This window comes from Vigna unguiculata, chromosome 4, assembly GCF_037176805.1.
Source record: "Vigna unguiculata cultivar grain cowpea cultivar isolate G323 ecotype 2 chromosome 4, ASM3717680v1, whole genome shotgun sequence".
NCBI lineage: Eukaryota > Viridiplantae > Streptophyta > Magnoliopsida > Fabales > Fabaceae > Vigna > Vigna unguiculata.
The window spans coordinates 47,390,956-47,403,825 of NC_140795.1; the positions used below are offsets into that span (position 1 = coordinate 47,390,956).

General features: G+C 25.7%; 1 long non-coding RNA gene across 1 annotated transcript; it reads left to right on the top strand.

The window, feature by feature from the left end:
* Positions 1–6,919: 6,919 nt before the first annotated feature.
* LOC114182689 (uncharacterized) lies at positions 6,920–8,818 on the top strand. The gene is made up of 3 exons (XR_003604166.2): positions 6,920–7,029; positions 7,134–7,203; positions 8,564–8,818. It is a non-coding gene; the product is annotated as an uncharacterized LOC114182689 (long non-coding RNA).
* The last annotated feature ends 4,052 nt before the right edge of the window (positions 8,819–12,870 follow it).

Below are 12,870 nucleotides of genomic sequence, written 5' to 3' on the forward strand. Positions count from 1 at the left end.
GAAAAATTGTGTGATTTGTTCACTACACTGACGTCTATTAAATTCATAACTAAATATGATTGTGCACAAAATATTTGTTTCTCAATTATTAGCCTTTTTTAATGATTCAGCCTAGAAAATTATTTATTATGAGATTGGTGGATTGCATTATCAACTATTTACTAAATTATAAATTATTATCGATCATTACATTGTTAAGAATTTTATGATTAAATATGTTTTTGTCCATTAATTTTCAATGAATTTTGAAATTAGTTTATTTTAAAAGTTTGGATCAATTTAGTCCTTTATTTATCGAAATACGTGAATTTAATATTTTTAATAAAACTTTGATAGGTTTATATGATGTTTGGTACGCATTTCAGGATTATATTTGAGTTATTTATGTTCTTTGACACATTTCATTTTTATTTTAATGGTAAGTTAAATATTATTATAAAACGTGTTTAAAATGTCAAATAAATTTAATAAAATTTAATTAAAATAACTAATTTTACGTATTTTAAAAAAAAATAACTAAATTAGTCTAAAATTTTAAAATGGACTAATTTCAGAATTTTCTGACGAATTCTAACCTTTTGAGATTTTATTATTATTATCTTTTTGTGTTATTTGAATTTGAATTATCAAATATTATATGTCTTAAATAGTTGTGTGCAATGTATCTATGTTTATATTATTTTTGTTGATAAGACATAAAGTGAAGCCAGATCATCCATAGTAGTCATATATGACAAATTGAGAAAAGAAAAAAAAATAAAAATTGTGCCTTTATCTGTGCCGTGTTTAAGGGTTTAATTTGATATATAGTCAAAAACAACCAAGAACAAGTTGACAAAAATGGAGTCTTCAACTCCTATTTTAATAAAACCAATTCACACCCAATAAAAATTAATGAGAACAAATAGAATAATGTGTTCTATCATATTATTAGAATAAAAAAATATTTTAACTTTCACCCATAATTAATCTTAACAAAAATTATAATAATAGCAGTAGTCAATTTTAATAAAATAAAATGAAAAATTTCGATTCAAAATATTTATAATAAAAACCTTCTTTAAGAAATAGAAGCATAAAAGAATCTGCAATGCGAGCAGAATTCACCAGATGAGTCAGTTTTGGATATTAGTATAATCCATAAGGAATATACCTATATAGTTAAATATAAACATTAATAATAATTTTGTATTAATTAAAAAATCAATAGATACACTGCCAAACATGAGATTAACTAATTTAGTTTTATTTTACTAATTTTAACTGGATTTTTTTTTTCTAAATACTTGTTAAAGCTTCCTATATATGAGACAAAAAATCTGTTGAAAATAAAATGTTTGAACTATATTATAAAGCATGTGTAGTATCCACTACTAATGTAAAGTTTCCATCAATTTGTTCAGAATGATGCTGCACAATTTCATTTTCTGCAGCTTCTAAATTTAGATATATTAACATCATCATCAAATGATATACTAATATGTTAATATAAATATAGAAGTTTATATATATATATATATATATATATATATATATATATATATATATATATATATATATATATATATATATATATATATATATATATATATTATATAGAATTTGTTTATTTGTAATAATAACAATTAATTAACATTATAATGGACAATGATAATATAAATTTTATTTCTTATTCTTATTTTATTCTCCTAGTTTAGTGTAAATTATTGATTTTTTTAAAGAAAAAAAATTAATTATATTTTTTATCTCTCAACTATTGCTATTTTTTTTTTTCGTCCTCTATCTAAAGTTTGCACTATTTTAGTTATTGATATTTTAAATTGCATGGAATTTCAAACGTCAGAAACTAAAATAGTGCGACCTTTAAATAGAGGATGAAAATAAAAAATTAGCAATAATTGAAAGACGAAAAATATAATTAACAAAAAAAATAGTGTTATATTAATTAATAAATCACTATTAAATCACATTAGAGAATAAAGGATGAAAACAAAAAAATAGAAGTTATTGTCTATTATACAATAATATTAATTAGTTGTTATTATTATAAATAAACAAATTCTCACTGATCTAAGTATCTTAGGTCCCCACTAAGAAATTGATTTTAATGTTTGGCATAAAGTAGAACTATTGGATTGTAGAATTTTGAAAACTTAAAAGTTTTTATTTTTACAAAAACAGTCATATAAACGTGTTTTTTTTTTTCATATGTTTCCAGTGAAAACATTAGACTGTGACATGGTTTGGTTTGAAAAGTGTGTCGGTGGAATTAGTTATCACGCGGTCTTGGTTATGAGTTGCTTAGGTTAGGTACGATATTCAACCAATAGTAAAACGTTGGAATCATTATAATTTATTTTTTTTAAAATAAAAGTCTAATTAAAAGAAAAAAAATGTTCAAAGGTTAAATATATAAAAAGAAAAGCTATATTGAAAAGAAATAAAGGAATTGACTATGTAAAGGTAGTGGGCAGTTAGAATAGTTTAAAAGAAAAATAATGAAAGTCTAAAAAGTAGTTTGAGAACAAAGATTTTTGTCTCTAATAACGTATCTGTCTACCTTAAAAATGGATAAGATAATCTATAATAACATTAATAATATTCAAAATTTTGGAAAAATATTTTTTTATCAATAACTAGGCTTTGACAATTCACTGTAGATATAAAATAGTCATAACAAAATTGTAATTTTATATTCATAAAAGATAAATAGAAAAAAAGGTAAAAAAAAATAATATCAAAGGAATGTAAAAACCTTTTTGTGTCCAGTAACTCTACTAACTAATGAAGTGTGTATGTTTAAAATGGATAAGATAATTCATAATTAATAATATTGGTAGTATTGAAAAATTTTAATGGAATTTTCTACCTTAATCATATATGAGTATAAATAACATTTAATTTTTAAAGTGATATACAACGGCAGACCTAATCCATGACAGGCTCCCCAAAATTTTTGAAATTTATTTTTTATATATATTTATTTATTTTTTAAAATTATATTTATATATTATTTATATTAAATTTATATTATAAAAAATTATAATAAAAAATAAAATAAAAAGTTTAATAGAGACATTGATTTATAAAAGAGATTACAATTTTTTTTCTATCTATAAGAACTTTCTATAATGTAAATTATCATGAAAATGTGTGAAAAAAAATAAATACAAAGAAATAGATTAGAAAATAGAGATTGAGGAACACATAAATTGAAATTGAAGTATACATTATCGGATGATCTCTCACATATCAAGGTCAGTATCTTATTATAATTTATATATGTTTACGATTCTTTTTAGGATGTTTCTCCCAAATTAAGTTTATTCCAAATGAGTATAAATCCTAATTTTAATTTTAGAGATTGTTTTATGAAATTTGTATGAACCTTAATTATAAATTTTTCCAAATTATTATAACCCTTAATTATGAAATTTAGGGATTTTATGTTGCTTATTTAATTAAAGTTATATGAATTTTGTTATGTTTTGCATTGTGATAATTGTGATTTGTGAATACAAAATTTATTTTTTTCTAAATAGGTGAGAGGTGATAAATTTATATTAGAAAGATTATGATAAAGAGTAAAAGAATTTTTTTTTTTTTGGAAAGGGGAAGGTTTGTGATAAAGATGAAAAAAAAAGCATCTACATTAACTAAACTTAAGAAATTTCATCAAAACCAAAAATTCAAGATAATGAAAAATAAATCTCTAAATTTCATAGGGTTACATATAATAAATTTAACAATTCATTAGAACACGATCTGGGAAAAACATCCTCAAATTTGACAATGCCCACCAAATCAAATTGATTAGGTACGAAGGGCTTATCAAAATGGTATTCATGATTTATATCATGATATAATAGCATGATATAATAACGAATGATAGTCATTTTTTTTTAAATTTTACTATTATGTGTGTTTGTTTTAAGTCAGAGAAATGAAGAGAAAAAATAAAAAAAAAATTAACTAAAAAAATTATATATAACAAATTTAATTTGACGCTCCTAAATTTTTTATCTAATCTCCGTCACTGTCTATATACATATCATTTTGTGTTTATTTAAAATTGTTTTAAAACTTATTATTGATTAAGTAATATAAAAAAAATATTTATTGTTAGTTTATATTTTTTTTATATAATTAACTTTTTTCAATTATTCTATTTTTTTAAATTGATAAAGGTAAGCAAATTTTAAATGGACCATTTTTTGCTTATCAAAACTTCTAAAATCATTTTCTGTTTTAAGAAAAAAAAGGTTTCAATTTTGATTAATCAAATAGTTTTTATATTAGTTTGACTTCTTTTTAATATTTAAATTTATTATTTTGTTTTGATCACAATAGAATATTTGATCACAACTTGAAATGTTTTACTCTCACCTCATTTAAAGAATTTTGTTTCATTAAAAAAAAACATATTATCTCTTACTAATTTGACTTCTAACTTCTTTGATATTTATTTCTTTTAAGATATTTTCTATTATGATTATAATTTTGATTACACATTTATATTTTTTCTTTGTAATTTGATTCAAATAATTAGTTTCTTTGAAAATGTAAACCTTAATTTCATTAAATCAACACATTTAGTTATTTTTATTGTTTTCTATAATTATTTAACCATTTTTCAATTATTATTTTATACTTTAATTTGATATTTAAAAAATGATAGTTTTTTCCTAATATTTTACATTAAAAAAGGTAAGTCTATTTTGATGTTAAAATAATATTATATTTGTTTTATTATAATTTTTTATTTTTAATTATAAACTTATTTAATCAATATTTAAAATAATTAAAAATCTAAATGCTAGTAAAAGTAAACCCATAAAGATACTCGTTTTCTTTAGTAATAATATTAAGAATGTTTAAGAAAATTGAAACTCAAATTTCTTCAGTCCATTTTTTACCCCTAAGAAGTAAAATTTGTAAAAGGGTAGAATTCATAATAATAATATTTTATTATCTCTCTCCACCACATTAATTAAAGATGTTACTCTGTACATATTTTTTCTTTTTTGCATATTTATAGATTTTCTTTATATGTGTTATATAACTTATTTTCTAAAATGTTTATTCAAATACAATTTTCAACTACCCTAATAGCATTTTAACTCACAAGTTTATTTTTCATACTTTATTACAACTTTTAAGGAAATTAAAACAAATAAAATATAAAGGTTTTTTTTTTTTTTTTACCAGCAAATGTGAGTTATTAAATTATGTAATGAGATAGTTGACTTATTATTTTTTTATAAGATTATTTTAAGAAAAATAAATGTTTACTACCAAATTAATCTTATAACTCTCATTATTTCTTTCATCTCTGTCACTCTTCAATTTTATAATCTTAACCTTTCCATTTTAAGAAGATTTATTTTAACATCTCTCACTCTTCCCTCCATTTTTACTCATAAGTCAATTTTATAATTTCTATCGAAAGAAATTGAATCCATGATTTATTTTACTATTTTCCATCTTTATCATTGAATTAATCTTATAACTCAATTAATCTTATAACTCTACAAATGATAATATGTTTTTAAATTTAAATAAAAGTAACTGTAAACTTATATAACGTGTTTTAAAAATTAAATAAAAGTAATCAAATGATAAATATATTTTTTTAATTTAATAATATTTTCTTCTAGTAATTTAAAATAAAATAAATACACGATTAGATGAGAAGAAGTTGAAAGTTCTATATTGTTATACACTAATTACTTTAAAAATAATGCTAACCAGTACACTTAAATACTATTTAAAGTACAATTAATAAATATTAAATTATGTAAATTCTATAATTAACTATAATATTAAATAAATTATGATCTTAATGGTTATTAGTGCAGTTTTACTTTATTTAGAAAGACAAAAATATTTACAAGTATTATACATATATACTTAATTTTTTTTATTAATATTACAATATTATGTTACTAAAAATTACAATATAATTAAAGGTAAAAATATAATTAACAGAAAATAAATCATTGTTTGTAATACAAATAATATAATATTAATTTTTTTATCAATTTTCTGTTAATTTAATTTTTTTAATTATATTTTATTTTTTAATAATATTAAGATATAGTTATTTTATCATTTAATTTTAATTTTTTTACATAATAAATAAATTATCAATTACATTTGTATAATATTTATAATAATTTTATTCTCTAAATAAAATAAAATTATATTAATAATTATTAAGATCATAATTCATTTAATATTATCATTAACCATGAATCTTATAAAATTTAATGATTATTGCACTTAAACAATATTCTTAAACACGGATTAAGAGACCCTTACTTTAATATATTTTGAATAAATAAAAAATAATTAGATAATATTACATAAAAAAATGAATTTATCTTTTTATATTGATAATAAAATTTATTAGTACACTTACCATCTTGTTTATCTATACCGTTATATAAAAGAATAAACTTTTCTTAATGTTGTTTTGAATAATTTTTAATTTAAAAATAAATAAAAGTAATGTATTTATTTAACGAAACAAGTAAATACACAACTTTAATTTATATAAAAAGCAAGTATGTAATTTTTTTACTTAAAAATAATTGTTTTATAAAATTATATATTTTATTGAAATTATATTACTTTAGAATATAATAAAAAAATACATTCTCACAGTCAACGAAACGCATGTCTTGAAACTTATTGCATAATAAAAAGAATTAACCTCGCGCGGAAAACACTAAATACATTAAGTCTAAAGTTTTTGTTATTATTTTAAACTAAAATGCTTTTCTCATCAAATAGAAAATGTAAGGCCCCATTTTATTCCTGTCCTAAAGTTAGTGGGCTGCCCCTAAGTGGGCCTAAGGGTTGGCCCAGTGTATATAAACCCTGCTACGTTGCCCTAATGGGAGGTCTGTGTTTTTCCTTTCTGAACCAGTCGTCGCTCCGCCCCTTCGTACCGCTAGAGCTCTGCTAGGGTTGCCCTGAGGTCCTCCTCGAGCTAGCTCAAAGCTCAAGTCCTACTTCCTGCACGACGTAAGTGACCCTAAAACATGCCGTCTTCGCCTCCCTTCTTCGTATTCCACTGTTTAATGTTGGTTGATGACTCTGTTCTTCCTTTTGTGCCACTGTTCCACCAGTTCCTGATCCGTCTCCCGAACTGCTGTGCTTCGGGGCCCAATGTCGAGGTCTGTGCGAACCCTTTTCCAGGTACGGGAAGTTAGGGTTCCAGTATTTTAGGTGTTGTCTTGGCTGTTCTTGAGTGAGTTAATGATTTCATAAATGAATCCTTCGTTTTGGTGTGATTAAATGCTTGTTATGCCTGGTTGATTGGATATGCATGACTGTTACAGTGAAGAACAGTGACGAGACCTGTAAATCTCGCCCAAGCGAGTCAATCTCGCCTAGGCGAGATGAAACAGGGAGCTCGCCTAAGTTTTTTGCGCGAAACGTCGCCCGGGCGGCTCGCTCAACTTTTGAGCGAGCAGGCAACTCGCCCAAGCGAGAGGGATCTCGCTTAAGCGAGATCCCGTGTTGCCCATGCCCTTGTTTTTGGCGCTCTCGCCTAGGCGAGGGGGAGGCTCGCCTGAGCGAGCACGTCTCGCCTGAGCGAGACCCCTCAGCCTGAGCGAGATGCTGGGCGAGACTGTGCTATAATTTGGACGTTTGATGTTTCCCGAGTGATCTGTTTTGATTGGGTATGATTGTGTGATGATGGACGTGTATATAATGGAGTATGAGATATATTTCTGGCATGATTCATGAATTGTGAATGAATGGGTTGGTATGAGACTTAACGTGTGAAATGAATGAATGCGTTGGAACTAAAGGGATACATGATTAATATGAGATGAGACCCCAGACTCATTGGGGTGGTGATGATCAGAGGTATGGACTTGAGAGGTGATGCATATGAGGATGTTAATTCCAAGGGTGGATATGGGATTGAAAAACATGATTTAATATTCTCTTATCGATGAATTATGAATGTTGGTCCGTGTCAGCGTGTAATTCCTTGGGGGTCTCTAGGTGAGACCTCCGGGGTCGCGCTTCAGTGGTCGGGACGTAATTCCATGGCCCCTGCTAGTGGGTGTTCATGGTGGTGCCTCATCTGTATAACTAGGTAAGGATTCAAGGTAAGGTTGTATCCTGACGCTCCGAGGAGTCAGTTAGTCTCACTTAGAGCGGACTGACTCTTGTGGTGGGAGTAGCAGGAGGCCTGAAACTCACTAAGGGCTAACCTTGTGGTGGGAGAGATTTGTTTCATTGCAACACTGGTAATACATGGCTCAGGATCGAGCAGCTCAGGTTCGAGCAGGGGTACCCACACAAGTGCAAGCATCCGCTGAATCCGACCAAGTTATACGTATCCGGATGAGTCGAGTCGAGTCGTAGTGTATTGAATGAAGAGTCATAACCTGTTTGGTTGCTATGTGGATGAGATAGTAAAAATACATTTGATTGCATGTTGAATATGTTGATTGGCTCTAGCTTACCCGTTTTGTTGCATGTTTGTGATGTATGTGGCTGTTCTTCTTGCGATGATCATCAACTTGGTTGATGGGAGCAGATGGGCGAGGTCCTCGTGGTCAGCAAGGGAGTGGTGATCCAGCAGCTTAGCCATCCGGGCTAGAATTCGAACGTCTTTCTTTCATGTTTCTTTAGGGCTATGGCCCCTGTATTTGTTGTTACCGGATTTGTAAACTCTTAGTCAAACTGCTTATCCTGCTTTTGTTGGCATCGCGGTGTGCCTGGTTTTGTAGGGGTGACGTTATGAACCCCAGGACTGCATTGTCGATTTATCTATGTGTGACGTGTCCTTTAATTTTACGTATTAAATTAAATGGGACGTTACAGAAAAAAGAAAATACATGCAACCAAAAAGTTAAATATCAGTTAAAACAAAATAATTAAAAATGTCATTAAATAATTTAAAGTAGTTAAAATTCGTTTATATTTAAAAATGTGTTTTTTATTTTATAAACGAGAACAAAGGTGGTATATTTTAAAATTAAATCATATAAAAACAGGTAAGATAATGTCTTTATATAAAATGAACACATCCTAAATTCAGTCTCTATGAAATACTTTTTATTTTATTCCTTAAATGTTTGACTTACTATTTTTCTTCTAAGATTTATTTTAAGGTAAATAAATAATATATTCTTTAAGATTAAACTGTTTTTATATATACCGCTTGTTGACTCTTTACCATCAAACTGTTTGACTTATTGTTTTTATTTTAAGGTAAATAAATAAATAATTACTTTTATTGACTTTCATCCGACACTTGAATTTGAATGAACATCAAAACAAAAAATGACACATTTACACAAAGTAAAATAAAATAATTAATATTTATAGAGACTAATACAAAATCGACATATTTATGAGTAGGGATGTCAAAAAAATCCATATCTGCGGGTATCCGTGGATAAAACTCGTAACGGGTAGGAAATGAATATTAAAAATGGATACCCGCTACCCACAGATATAAGTATTTTTGATACCCGCATGTTAATGGGGCAGGTACAAGTATCATAGTATCCGTACCCTTGAATACCCGTATCCGCTAAACTTTAATTTAGAAAAAATATTACCCCACAAATGAGTCAAAACATTATAAGTCTTCATTATATTAATAAAAACTTTAATTCAGAAAAATTATATATATATATATATATATATGTATATATATACATATACATATACATATGTATATATGTATGTATATGTATATATATACATACATATATATATATGTATATATATATATACATATACATATGTATATATGTATATATATACATATATATACATATATATATATATGTATATATATACATATATACATATGTATATGTATATATATATACATATATATATATATACATATATATATATACATATATATATATATACATATATGTTTTTACTAATATATATATATATATATATATATATATATATATATATATATATATATTAGTAAAAATATTACGAGTCTTCATTCAATAATGGTGATCAGATTTTTACTCCACAAATGAGTAAATTATTTTTATATACTGTGGAGACATTGATGTGTCTTTAAGACTGGTTATGGACTAACATGGAAGATAATGAAATTAACACTTTTACTTAGATATTTTAATTAAGTGATTGTTAGCAATTTTTATTGAACTCCTTATATTTTAAGGCTCTTTTAGATTAAAATCGGACAACATGCAACTTTATACAATGTTGCAAGAGGTGGACATTGATAAAGTTAGTAATTTCTTTAATATTTTATTCAAAAATAAACTACAATATAAATTGGTAGTGATTTTTTATTTGTTTGTTTTTCAAGAATCAATCAGAGAAAGGGGACTTGTTGATCCAAGCACTAATTATAGTTAAATAATTATTTTTTAAAATATTTTTGTAAATACCCGCGGGTACCCGTGGATATGAAAAAAATAAACGGATACCCGACAGATATGAATACGGGTACGGGACAAATATTTATTCGGTGGGTAGGGTACGGGGGAACTACTACCCGTACCCTATCCGCCCAGTTGACATCCCTATTTACGAGGATTAAAATGAAAATAAATATTTACAAACACTTATTTGATAACGGAGATTAAACTTACAATTTTTCACATTTTCTTTTTCAAATTATTAAACTAATTTTATATCTTTCAAATATTAATGAACAAGTTGAACTCACAATATTCTCATTTCACCAATTATTCAAATTATGCTAACTTTATATTTTTCATTGTGTCACTTTAATAATGTCATCATTTATTAACTTATTTTTCATCACCAATTAATGGATTATTTTTCTTTTTGCCAAACCCTCCCTTTGTTTCTTTATCTGTGAAGCCATAATAACAAGTTAACTAATTTAATAACTGTTTTTACCATAATATCCAAAACAACAATGGTACCATATCCAAATTAGTGGCTAAAAAACACACAGAGGAGCAACAACTAGAACAAAAGCTAAATCCAAAAAACATGGACAAATTGTTTTTTTTTTCTCATACGAAATAAGATTTTGATGGTGCAACCTGGTCACAAGTTCATCATTTAAGGAGACAAAGAAGAACAAGACCTTTTTAGAAACAAAGTACTCAAGGAGTGGTGTTTATACCCACCAGTTTCTAAGAATTTTTTCACCAATTTAAGAAATCAGAACCAAATATTTTAAGGATGAATTTTATATGTTTTGAATAATTTGAATATAGTTTATGCTATATATCTTTAAAAATTATAATTTGAAACAATTTTATATGCATGATACAATTTTTTTTGTTTATAATTAAAATAATATTCTATACAATATTATTTATTCTTTAAAATGTATATGTATATTCTTATTTTCACTACTAAAAATTCTCATATTATATAAGATTTTTCTTGCAAAATTTGTTAAAAAAATTTGCAAGAAATGACTTTTTTCTACTATTTTTTCTAAGAATCTTAACTAACAGATAATTTTTCGTAGATAATTATTTCCTATAAAATTATAAAGTTCGTAAGTATTTCTTACCAAATTTATTGTAAAAAGTATTTTATATAAAATATTTTATAAAATATTTTACAAAAAAATTAACAATAATTTCTTACAAACTTTTTTTCATAACAAAACTTATAAGTATTTTCAAAAAAAAAATTCAAAACAAAATCAGAAAGAAATATGAGTTTTGCTAGTCATGTCTTATATGTAATTTTGTAATTTAATAATTAATATATCATATTAACAAAACAACTTGATTCTATCTATCCCATCTTTATGGTATCCTAATTAATATAAGATCTTCTTTTGATAAATTGATAAAAAAAAAACATACAAAAAATATAAAATGACTTTTCTTCATAAATTAAAAAATATTACACAAGAAAAGTTGTACACTTAAATCATACATTTGTTTTAAAAAATCTGATTTAGTTTTTTTTTTTTTCAAGAAGTTCATACAAAAAAAAAATTATCTTAATTTACAAAGTGAGAATCTGGTATATTAGACAGAGGTACAGACAAAGTTGTCCCAATCCTATGAACAACCTTAACACTAGGCACCATGTACTCAATGTTTTGAGTTGATGAGTGAAAGGTGGTGAGAAAGAACACATCTGGGTCTGGAAGTGTTTATTTGATTGGGTGATTGCAATATATGCAAGCACAGTCGATGGAGAAAACCCCACAAGAAAGTGAAAATGGTGAAGAAACACAGAATAATATGGGCACATACAACGGGATTTGTTGTCTTGGTGGTTGAGTTCAGCACAGTCATGTGATGTTAGAATCCTTACAAAAAACTCCCATGTGATCACCTACCCTGGTTATGGCTGTCCACATCAATCCATTGCATTATTTAATTTTTCTCTTTCATTCATCCAAACCCTTTATATATATATATATATATATATATATATATATATATATATATATATATATATATATATATATATATATATATATATATATATATATATATTGTTTCGGTATACCCAATAAGTTCCACGTCGTTTAGAGTCGAGGTCAAGCGAAGTTTAAATACTCTTACATTTCTTCATCATTCGATGTGTCTTTTAAAGACAAAACCGTGACGGAGCTCAAATGTTTCAAAGTCGACAATACCTCGAGAACGCGATGATTATTCCTAACGATGACTGCTGGACGAACTTGGATCGGTATCGGAACATTGGTACCCACCGTGGGACCGACAACCCCATAAAATAGACTTATAAGGTGAGGCTTGCAACTTCCAACAATAATACTTAACGTAATTTTATTTAAATTATTTAAAGATTTTAAGTTAAAAGTGATATAATGATATCTTAATATGAATTTGTTCTCGATTTATTTATGAATTTTTCGTAAAATTATGT